The 12153-nt window shown below is 40.4% G+C and overlaps 1 protein-coding gene and 1 long non-coding RNA gene across 6 annotated transcripts in view; one reads left to right on the top strand and one right to left on the bottom strand.

Moving 5' to 3' along the window:
- SCAF11 (SR-related CTD associated factor 11) overlaps positions 1 to 10606 on the bottom strand; it is a 68157-nt gene extending 57551 nt beyond the window's left edge. For 2 of the 5 annotated variants that reach the window (XM_087855793.1, XM_045801222.2), the window contains exons 1-2: positions 10467 to 10606; positions 4821 to 4981 (exon numbers count right to left, since the gene is read on the bottom strand). The gene's annotated coding sequence lies outside the window, so the exon portion shown is untranslated. The remainder of the gene's footprint in view (positions 1 to 4820; positions 4982 to 10466) is intronic. The other 3 variants (XM_045801224.2, XM_045801221.2, XM_045801223.2) reach the window with 2 other exon arrangements.
- A 268-nt stretch (positions 10607 to 10874) lies between these two features.
- The window catches only part of LOC148107809 (uncharacterized), a 28869-nt gene continuing 27590 nt past the window's right edge, over positions 10875 to 12153 (top strand). The window contains exon 1 of the long non-coding RNA XR_015721674.1: positions 10875 to 11197. This is a non-coding gene — a long non-coding RNA (uncharacterized LOC148107809). The remainder of the gene's footprint in view (positions 11198 to 12153) is intronic.

Genomic DNA, 12153 nt, shown 5'->3' on the forward strand with positions numbered 1-12153 from the left:
GTGAGCAGGACATTCATGCTCTCTCTACCCCAGTTTTGCCTAATTATCAATTTGAATTTCTTAAACTCACCTAGGTAGTTACCTCAGATAAAAACAATTTTATGTTACCCAAGTATATAATCAATATATTTTTAAATGAATATTTCACACATAACTTAAAAAGACATTTCACAATCCTACTTCTGTAAAACACTACTATTCTAATCTGGAAATACGTTATCACTTATTATGAAAAATTACTTTAAAAAGGAAAAAGAAAGAACACTCTTCTACATTAACATCAGGCATGGACAGATATTGGGATTCTTTCCTAAATGTAATCTTATTATAAATGCTACAAATGCCCGAAGAGCTGGACTTTTGGGTATGCATTTCATACTATTTCTAGATATTACTTTCTGACATTTCCTAAGTTATCTCATTTAACTTTTATAGAATTTTGTGAAAACATCTCTCCATCCTATATACAATGAAATTAAGTAAATTGTTTAAGGTCACAAAGCCAATTCTAAGCATCAGGTTCTGAACTCAACTAGCCCTTTGCCAGAAAAGAAAACAAATATTAATCTGGGTCACTATATATTAAAGGAAATTAATGGAAAGGCAGAGGTTCTCAGGAGAGAAACAGTGGCTATAAAAAATAGGGAAACAAATGGAAATTTTAGAACTGAAAAATACAGTATCTGAAACAAGATCTCAACAACAGACTGGAAATACAAAGGAATAAGTCAGTAAATGTGAGGACACATCAAAAGAAATGATCTAATCTGAAGAACAGAGAAGTGAAAGACTGAAAGAAAATGAAGAATCTCTGGGTCCTGTGGACAACATCCAAAGTTCTATTTATGTCATCTGCGTTCCAGAAAAATAAGAGAAAGAGACTGGTACATTAAAAAAAAAAAAAAAAAAAGTTGAAGAAATCATTTCTAAAACCTTCCCAAATTTAAAAATTCACAAATTTCGGGAGATATCAAATAAGATTAACTCACAAGAAAGATAAACATGCCCAGGCAAATCATAATCAACCACAAAAAAACAAAGGTGAAGGAAAAAAAATCTTTAAATAGAGAAACACAACATACAGATGAAATTAATGATTCAAATTACTGCAAACTTCTCATCAGAAACAACGGGATCCAAGAAGGCAGGACATCTTCAGTGCTAAAGAAAAAAACTGTCAACCCAGAATTTTGTATCTGGTAAAGAAATCCACCAGAAATGAAAGTGGAAAAGGCATTTTCAATTAAGAAAACAGAATTTATCACCAGCAAGGCCCCCTTAAAAGACATGCTAAAGGAAGTTCTCTAAGCTGAGGAGAAATGATAGGAGAGAAACTTGAAATTGCATTAACAAAGAAGAAAAACAGTCAATAGCTACATATAGATAAGACACTATTTTTCTCCTAAGTTCTTTAAAAAATATGATTACTGTAAGCAAAAATTGTATGACTGTCTAGTGGGGTTTTCATTCCATATACATGTAATACATGAAACAACTTTAACATAAAGGTCACTGGAGGAGTTGTTTGGCTTGTACAGTCACTTCAAGTGCTAAATTTTAACTCTAAATAGATTGTTAATGTTTCAGTATATGTATAAGTCCCAGAGCAGCAATGTCCAATAAAAATATAATGTGAGCCACATATATAATTTTAAATTTTCAGTAGCCATATTTTAAAAGTTAAAATAAAATCAATCTATATTTTATTAATCCATATATCCAAATACTAACCAGTAAAAAACTTATTAAATGAGACATTTTATATTCTTTTTGTGGTAGTAAGTCTTTGAAATCTGGTGTGTATTTTATATTTATAGCGTATCTCAATCAAAGCAGACACATTTCTAGTTGTCAAGAGTAGACCTAAAGCAATCACTAAGACATAATTCAAAGAGATATAGTCAAAAAGTCAACAGATAAATTTAAAGTAGAATATTCAATATAGTCACATAATCGAAGAAAGGGCAGGAAATGGGAAACAAAATAGTCTATCATATCAATACTTACATATAAATAACCTAAACATAATTACTAGACAGACTGTCAGATTAGATTTTACAAAAACACTGGATTACATACTGTCTACAAGAAACTCAATTTAAAAAAAATTTTTTGTGTGTGTATATTTGTCACACAATGTTACATTAGTTTCAGGTGTACAACATAGTAATTCAACTTCTATGTTATGCTACGCTCACCACAAGTGTAACTACCATCTGTCACCATACAATGCTTTTACAATATTAAGACTATATTCTCTGCTGTGCTTTTTATTCCTGCGATTTATTCATTACATAACTGGAAGTCTGTATTTCCCATTCCCTTTTATTCATTTTGCCCAGCCTCCCATCTTCCCTTCCCTCTGGCAACTATCAGTTTGTTCTCTGTATTTATAGGTCTGGTTCTGCTTTTTAAGAAACTCACTTTAAATATAAAGACATAGGTTAAAATGAAAGTATAGAAAAAGATATGCCGTGCAAATAGTCAAAGAAAGTTATTAATATAAAATACATTTTTAACTTCTCTTTAAGGGTCTGACTGGATTTGTTTCTCCTTCACTTAGTTTTATTAGTTTTATCTACTTCTGTAGCAGTTTTGAAACAATTCATGCATCTCCCTCACATTACTCATGCTGATGTCTTAGTGACCGAACACGTACAACAGTTCCTAAAGAAATACGGCCTTAATGCATTAAAGCTGTATTATCTGAAGACTCTTCTATGATAAGGTTTTCAAGTGAATGATAGCTTACAAATTTTTTAAGTTATTAATATTTATTCCCCGTTAGAACAATAATTTAAAGAAACAGTTTTCTTGACAGGCCATGTAGGCACACAAAATAGTGTTACAAGTATATTTACCTTAACAGATCATTTATCATTTGTAAGCTGTTTCACTGATCCCAGAGAATTTTCAAAGCAGTGTTGCTGTGGCTGCTCTCTTTAATATTTATATTTGTTTTCATTTACTTTAAGCTACTGAACTACTACTTTGGCCAGGGTATTGAGACTGGCTTGCAATACGAAGACAGATTAAAATACTATAATCTTTCCTGCTGCAAAAAGTAGAGTTGGAGAAGTAGCATACAAAAGATGAACAAGATAGCATATGCTAAGTGCCAAATGTGAACTACGGATCTTTTTCAGGACTAATTTAGTCAGAAAGAATTCATTTAGAACAGCAATAGGAGATAAGGGTAAAGGTGTAATTATGGGCCAGAATGTAAAGGGACTTAAAGTCCAACATAGGACTTAAATTGTGTTTTGTAAAAAGTAGGAAATCACTAGGGAAAAGTCCACCTCGATCCCATTTATCTATTCTGACATGTTTAAACTGGGGGTTTTGAAAACAATGCAGCAGCAGAAAGTGGAGAAAGAGACGAAAGTATGGAAAACTAATTAGGAAAAAATAGAAGAACACTGCGGAGCAATTTAAAGAAGACCTGATTACGACTACACCCCTCAAGGGCAAAGGCCATGTTTCATCCCCAGACCTAATAGACACAGATATCAACAAACCTATAGCAGAAGATTATGGGTAGGGGAAATGCCTACTTTATATCAGGCAATAAACTCTGACATGCCTTTGCACATTTAATCCTCAAGATCCCATACTACAGAACATTTTAAAAAATTAAAATACCGCCAATATTGAACACTAGTAATACTGCATTAAGAAGGTTTCAAAATCGCTAAACAGAGTTAACTTAAAAGTACGAAACAAAAAAAAGATTGGAATTAGGGGCTATTACCACTGGACTCAGGTAAGTGTTCCTTAAAAATTAAATTAGGTGATGGCACTGATTATATTAAGTCACCAATAAAAGATGACAATCACTATCTGCAACAACTAGAATGCAAAGCTAGCTCTGACTCCAAAGAACCAATTTTTACCTTACTGTCAAAATTATATTAAAAAGATTCTCCTGAAAGTACATCTGAGAACTCCTGGGTAAAAGGGAAAATGAGGATAAAGATTAGTGTTACCACTAACAGAGATGTCAGAGTCTCAAGAGGATTTAAAAGTTAAGAACATATTTGATCATAATTTTCACTACAAGTTTTGGTGTGACAATCTTTTATAAAAACAAATGAGTATAATCTTTAAGAAAACATGTCTATATGGTGGTATTCTGCCTAGAGGTATTGGAGCCCAAGTTAACGCCAGGTGTCCACATGAAGGTGAGGGAGCCCAGAGTGAGGTACTGGAACTCAAGCAGAATGGTGAGATCCTCAGTATGAGATATCTGAGGGGCCTAGAGTGAGGCCCCAAGCCATCAGAGCCTTAAGAAGAGTAGAAATGTTATGCAACACGGGGGAGGAAGCAATAGTGACAAAAAGAATTTGGCTACATCCTGGTGATTGATCATAAGTAAATACACTAAGGATATTGGGAGTCAGGCTTCCCTTGTAAGAGAAGGGAGTTATAAACTTGGAAAGGGAGAAAATGAAAACAAACACTGGAAAACAAACACTGAAACCAGAAAAATTAGTACGAGCTCATGGTTTTTTTATATACACAGAAATAAAACTAGCACCCAAATCTCGGTTTTCTAAATACATTTCTGCACTAAAAGAAATCCCTCCTTAGAGAAACAACAGTTTCTTCCAGGTCACAGCAGGAAAACTATGTACAAGGTGACCCTAGAACATTTTCTTGTGTCAAACAGTAAAGCGCTCAAAGCAAGTCAAAAGAACACAGAAATGAGCTTGAAGGGGCTTTCATTGGTCAAAGCTGGGACTATTTGAGAATAAATAGCAAATCTGATAAAGAATGGGCTATTTATAAAGTATCAAAATACTTCCCCCCAAAATACTTACTAGTTACTAGGAGAGGGAAAAAAAAAACTTTAGTGAAGGAGCTTGGGAGACTTCACCTTAATCAAGTGATCAAAGTGTACATCATCAGAAACGGCACAAAGAGAAATTGTATGCCATCCAATAGGATGCAATGAGAGCACAGCATCATTACTGAGACACTCCTGCAAAAAAAAATGCACAATTTGAATCCAACCATGAGGAAATAACAGGAAATTCTAAACTGAGAGACATTTAACAACAAAACTAACCTACAATTTTTTAAAGTGTCAAGGTCATGCAAATCAAGAAAAGACTGAAGGATTACTCTAGGTTGAAGGAGTGTAAAAGACATTACAATTAAATGCAACACAGAAATCTGAACTGGATCCTCTTGCTAACTAACGAAATTACTGTGGAAACTGGCAAAACCTGAATGAGGTCTGAGAGTTAAATTGTAGTAATATAGCGATGTTACATTCCTGATTTTGATATATTTATGTAAAAGAAAGTCGCTATCCTTATTTGGGGCAATGAGAAAGCAGGTGCAACTTACTCCCAAATGGCTCAGGGTTTGAAAAAACTTCTCTGTACTTGTACTTGGGACTTAAGCAGGATTGTGTCTGCAACCTACTCTCAAATGGTTAATGGAAAAAGGCCTTTGTATCGTACTTGGAACTTTTCTGGAAGTTTAAAATTATTTTAAAAAAAGAAAAAGATTATCTACAATATTCATTTACAGCACCTAAAACTAGCATATAAGTAAAACAGTACTCCTTCCAAATGAAGAATATGTGTTTCCACCTCTTCTTATTATAAGACTCTGCTTTATTATTTATGGGATTCTAAATGACATTTGATCTGTATCCATTCCTCGGTTGCACTGGCCATATTTCAAATGCTCAACAACCACATCAGCTACTGTATTGGTAGCGCAGATACATTTCAATCACCACAGGAAAGTCTACTACCAGACAGCACTGACCTAGAGTTTGAGAGGCCAACTGATACAATGAATAACTAAACGCCCAAGAGTCAGATGGACTTGCGTATATATTCTTAACAAGTGCTCTGACACTTAGCAAGTCTTTTAACTTTAGAGCCTCAGACTCCTTTCTGTAAAATGGATTAATATACCCAACACTGCAAGGCTGCTGAAAAGGTCAAATGAAAATGCATGTAAAATGTCTGAAACAGAGTGGTTGGCACATAGCAAATATTTGACAAACCTTAGGTCTCTTCTGTAATGTGGACAGATAATTTCTTAATCTTTGATCTCAGTTTTCTTACAACTAGTTAAGCAATTACAGGAGCATCAATTTCAAAAGGAGCAGCTTACTAGCTTGCTTATTCAAAAGGCCAATGAGCTCCTTGTTGCTTAATTCAATGAAAAGCTTTTTAGCTCTTGGGGCACCTGGGTTGCTCAGCTGGTTAAGCATCCCAACTCTTGATTTCGGCTCAGGTGGTGATCTGAGGGCAATGAGATCGAGCCCCTTGTTGGGCTCTGTGCTAGGCATGGAGCCTGCTTAAGATTCTCTCTCTTCCTCTCCCCCTCTTCTCCCACGCCTATAAAAAAAGAAAAATCTTAGGACGCCTGGGTGGCTCAGTCGGTTAAGCATCTGCCTTTGGCTCAGATCCTAGGGTCCTGGGATGGAGTCCCGAGTCAGGCTCCCTGCTCAGCGGGGAGCCCGCTTCTCCCTCTCCTCCCCACTTGTGCTGTCGCGCCCACACGCTCTATCTCAAATAAATAAGTAAAACTTAAAAAAAACTTTAAAAAAAACTTAAAGCTTTTACATTACTCAACTCTCATCAACACTTGACCCTCCCCTTGAAATACTCTCTTTCTTAGGCTTCTGTAATACCACATTCAACTCGTACTTATCGGACCTTCACAGGACCTTTGGGAGCTTATATTCCTACAGCAAACTTTTTTTTATGTGATTCCACCGTGATTCCATTTAGTTATATTTCCTCCCTTAGGCAATTCCACCTGTAGTTTCAACTATCTATATAAATGCCTCCAATTTTCTATTTCTAGCCCACACCTCTCCTCTGAAATTTAGAACCGTATTACCTAATTTCCATCTGAAAGTTCCAGAGGTACTTTAAATGCAATATGACAGAATCAAAAGAACCCTGGTCCTTATGTGGTATCACCATCAACACAGCTGTTTCCCTGAGCTGATGGCTGAAATTTCTATGTCCCTCACTTTCCATCCATCAACAGAAGCCTGGTGATCTCAAATGCCATTCACTTTTGCCCACCTCCACAATTCTCATCCTAATTCAAGCTATCCTCATCTCTTCTGGACTACTACTCCAAGAGTCTTAACTAATTTCCCTATACCCACTCTTGCTGCTTCTCCTTTCAGTACCCACTACGACAATCGTAATTCTGCTTTCTGGAACTACCAAAACTAAGTCTAATTTGTATTCTAAATGACAACATTTTAAAAAGTAAAACAGTTATACCACTTTAACCTTAGTTGCTGTCTATATCCTGATAAATCAGTTTCAAGATCACATTCTATCATACTCTCCTTTGAAAATGTCCCCTGAACTGAATATAAAGCATGAATACAAGTAACTTAGTAGTTTATGCAAAAGACTGAGACTTGCACAGTTTAAAGTTTCAAACCACAATTACTATTTTTAATGTTTTAATGTTTCCTGAATCAACCTGAACGCAGGTTAATCTATTAAATATTAAATATAAGCACCTACTATGTATCAGGCATTGTTCAGGTATTTGGGGACAAAACAATGACCCAAACTGACAAACCCTGTTCTCAAAGAAATTCAGTAAAGTGAAGAAGAAATACAATAAACTTAAAATAGTAATTTATACAGTATATTAGAAAGTGATAAACACTATGGAAAAACTCTGGCTTAAAAAGTGGTAGGAAATGTGAAAGGAAGGTCTGCTATTTTATATAGAGTAGTCAGACAAAATTTCAGTAGCAGAGTAGAAGTTGGTTGAACAGAGTGAGGTAATCAAGTCAGAGAGGAAGAAGAGACTCAAAACACTGAGAGTCTGGTAAACCATAGACTTGGATTTTACTATGACTGAGAAGGGAAGCCATTTGAGAATAGAATGACATGGTTTGACAAATTTCATTAGGATCACTCTGGCAGTTGAGTGTTAAAGACCACATAAGTAAGCAAAGGTCATAGTGAGACTGTTTAGCAAACTATTTTGTAAGTGAGAGATGATGGTATTTTACATTTTATAGTAAGACTTTATGGGCTAAGTACTAGAATTAACAAAGCCACAACTGTAAAAAAAAGACAATGACAATGCAAAATGAGTCTTGGGAATACTAAGAGAATAGCAAGTATTTTAACTCAGTGCTACTACCAGGTAGTACAACTCAGATGCAAAATAAGGTGCAAAGCTACTAATTTGTTCTTTTGGACAAAGGGTATAAGAATTTAGGTTTTAAGCTTCTTTATTTCACTCGGCAAGGTAAGTCAAGACCCAATGTACATCACTAAAAGGCAAGGGTAGATGATGGCAGAACTTGTTAAAGGGAAGTTACAATGAAAATTATTCTAAGGCTGACTTTTTATTACCTCTACATCTGCCACTCTCTTTGGTTAGGTTTTACAACCATCTCTCACTGGTGTACCAAAAAAGTTCAGTATTAAGTCAGTGAGTAGCAAATACTGTAATCTCCTACTATTAAAACATGCTACTGATGGTGAATCAACAACATCAGGCAACCGCACTGTTTCCTCCTATCTGTAACACACAGCTTTTCAGGAAAATTGCCTAAGCACAGGCTAGTGCCCAAAAAATAATGGGGAAGCTGGGTGACCCCTGAAGAGTTTCAATCTTAACTCATGGACCCCACTACCACCTAAAGACATACCAAAAAAAAAAAAAAAATCACTCTTAAAATTTTCTCCATTACACATTTCAGGCAGGCAGCATATTTATGAACAATTTTCTATTTTCCTCTAGTTTTATTCCCCCTTGACATACTGAAGAATGTTTTTAGAGTGTGAGTGCACTAGGAGTAAGCAAACATCCAAATCTTATGCTACCAAAATCTTAAAATGTACTCAAAATCTTTTTTTTTAATGTACTCAAATTCTCAGGCAAAAAGTTCACCATCTGAATGTAAAACTGAATTATTACTAATATACTTTCAAGCACCAAAAAATATTGTAATAAGAAAGTGCGGCTACAGTAAGAATAACTAATTTTAAAAACTCATATTGCATAAACACAATAAAGCATATTCAGATTATCTTTGAGAGTATAAAACAAAAGAAATCCAAAGAATTTCAAAATTCATCTGCCCAACAAATTAAACCAACAAAAATAAAAATCCTACGAACTTTTTACTGCAGCTCTTAACCAACAGCAGAAAAGTGAGACGATTAAGCCAACTGCCAAAGAAACAGGAAAGAGAAAGCAATGGTCTAGAAAGAGACTTCTGATCAAAATTTTAATACAATTACCAATAAAATACAAAAACTACCAGTTATTTAAGAATGTTTTGCCTTCAATATTCTACTGAGGTAAGCAGTCAATTGCTTGAATTAACTTTTAAAATGAAAAAGGCATCTACTAATAACCTTTTTCCTAAATTCAGTGAAAATTTCGAAACTGGGAAAATTTAACATCAGCGTCCATTAGCCAAACATTAAAAACTTTTTGATCAGTTTTGCTTAAATATCTTAGTTCACTGATAGAATGATAAAGATGTTAGTTAGAAGCAACCCAAAATTAATGATAATCGCTCAACTCGTAGACGCTGTATGAAATCCTCTATAGAAATACGTTGGGGGTATTTTACAATCCAGCATTTGAATCTGTGAGTATTTTAATCAACTACTTAAACCAGGCACTTACTTTTAAAACAATTTTTCAAAATATGTGTGGGTAGCAAGACGGCCAGCAATCTCTAAGAAGTATCTTTAATAGTTCCAAATTCCTAGGTGTGAGGAAGGGCGACTCATTAAGCTAAGTTTAGATCCGGCCCTTTTGTTGTCAGCCCAGGAAACGCGTTTAAAAATTGGGGGTGGGAAAAGAGTTTGAAATTCAGGACAGGGGGTAAACGCTGATGCCTAGCAGCGCCGGCTCTTCCCTATTCGCGCACTGAGAGGTCACGGAGTAGTAAAGTTTGGTTTCACAAGCGGGCTTGGACACTACTGACAAAAGCAAAGTCTTCTAAGTAAAGGGAACTCGGGGGTCGGGGAGCGCCCGGAAGCCCAGCAAGACACGTTTCCACTGCAGGGAGGGGGTGTATGTGCGCCGACTCGGTCGTGGAGCCTCTTGCCTCACCGCCCCCCCCCCAACCGGACCCCGCACCCAGGCGGGGACAGGCTCCGCCGGCAGAAGCGGCGGGAGCCGGGTAGGCCACAAGGAGGAAATGGGACGGGGTGCCGACAGTGAAGCGGCGGCGGCTGGAGCGGGGCCTCCCTCGCGGCGTAACGAGAAGGAAGAGGGGCCCTCCCCGCCGCAGCTTCCCCCGCCTCGAGAGGCAGCTCCAACTTTCCTCCAAGCGCAGGACGCCGTCTGGGCCGCGCGCGATTCCGAAACTTTGTCCGCCCTCCCGTCGCCCCGGACCCGCTCCTCCGCTCCGCGCCAACCCGTAACAGCCCCCTCTTCGCTCCGAGAAGTGCCGGAGCCCATCGCCCCCCGGGTCGGCCCGTGTTTACCTCAGGCCGAGGTCGAGGCGCTTGCTCCGGCGGCGGCCCCACTGCAGGTCCCTAGGTCCCCGTCACGACGCCAAGTTCCCCAACATGGACTCCTTAGTCCGCTTTGAGTTGTTCCGGGGGTCGCTGAGGCGCCGGCTCTACCCGCCGGGTCGGGAGGTGGCGGCTGAGCAGAGAGCTGACCCGGGCTGCGCTGCTCCGCGCGACTTGCGCCACCGCTGCTCCCCCTCCCCCCCGCCTTGTCTGGCCTCCTCCCTCCCCTCCCCGCGCGTGCCCTCCCCTTTCTCCCCCTCCGCTCCGCTCAGCCGCGCCGCCACATGTCGGCGCGCTACGGTGACGATGACGGCGGCGGCGGCGGCGGCGGCGGCAGAACGCGCCGCACTCTATCTACTCGCTTGTTGGGCCCGGCGCGCACCGCTGCAACGCTCAACCGGACCACTGGGAGGCGCTGGCAAACCAGCCTTAGAGACCTAGGAACGTGGCGGGCGGAGTGACGTTACGCGGCCTGTGAGCGGGAGGGAGAAAGGCGGCGAGTGGCGCGGGCTTCTGGGAAACGTCTTCCGCGCGCTGTCATCCTCCCACCCGGCGGATTTTGCGCAGGCGCCTTGTGTGAGGCGCTCGAGTTGGCGCTGCTCTGGCGGCGGAGAGGACTTAGCCGCGGTGGACAATGAAGGAGGCCCTTGGGCACCTGGACGTGAGGTGGTTTGCGTGGCATTTGCTACCCCGTCTTTATGGTAATCCGATATCGAAGAGTGTTCTTAAGCTGTTTGGCGGTGGATTGAGTTTTCACCCAGCACCACTGCCCACCTGAAGTACACCCTACGGGGAGGTTGAAGTGTCCTTAACTTGGAAGCCCACGTCTTTCTTTCCTCCTGGCAGCATTTAAAAAATGCCTGGGGGAGAGGTTTTCCCTGTGGCACATCGAGCCTACGCATTTCCCCGTGTCTTAATTCCCACAAAATTAAAAAGTTAAACTCGATTATAATTAACTTAGAGGACTTCCACTCTGGTCAGGCAGCGGCGTGATTACTCGATAATTTGTTGGGACCTGCGATGTGGAACATGTGTGCCTTGTTTATTCCCCGTCGGGTCGTTAGATCTTTGGTTTTACCTCAGAAACACCGTCACAGCCTGTTTTTTCAGTGTCACTGACTCTTCAACCTCAGTTTCTCTTCCGGACAATTTCTGCTCGCTCCTGACTGCTCTTCCCGCGCCGGCGTCCACCCCCTCTTCTTCCAGGTGGTCCTTCCAGCCCCCCGCGCACCCCGGGGTGCTGCTAACAGCTCCCGCGGGAGGAAGCTCTGGCCGCGGGCCGCCCCGCCGCCGCGACTTACGCAGGTCTCAGTCTCAGCCCGCCTGGCCGCTCACATCTTTTCCTGCCGTCTGCCCCATCCCCTTTCTGTGCGCGCTGCGCTCCCCTAACCACGCTAAGCCTGGTCCGGAATGACTTTCCTCCCCACCTCCTCGATGCCCCGCCGGCGGGCCACCTCTCTGCCGCCCTCGCCCAGGCTAGGCTGGTTGCCATGTTCCCTGGTCTCCGTACTGTGCGGTCGCTTCTATGGCTCATCCCGTGCGTCCTGTTTGGTCGGCTCCGTGTCTGCCTCACTCTGTGAGCTCTGGGACAGTGTCTCCCCACTTTCATGACAACGGCTCCTGGCACAGTGCCTGTCACTCAGTGAGAACTTGGTCC

This window comes from Ursus americanus, chromosome 25, assembly GCF_024610735.1.
Source record: "Ursus americanus isolate L20-20 chromosome 25, mUrsAme1.1.p, whole genome shotgun sequence".
Classification (NCBI taxonomy): domain Eukaryota; kingdom Metazoa; phylum Chordata; class Mammalia; order Carnivora; family Ursidae; genus Ursus; species Ursus americanus.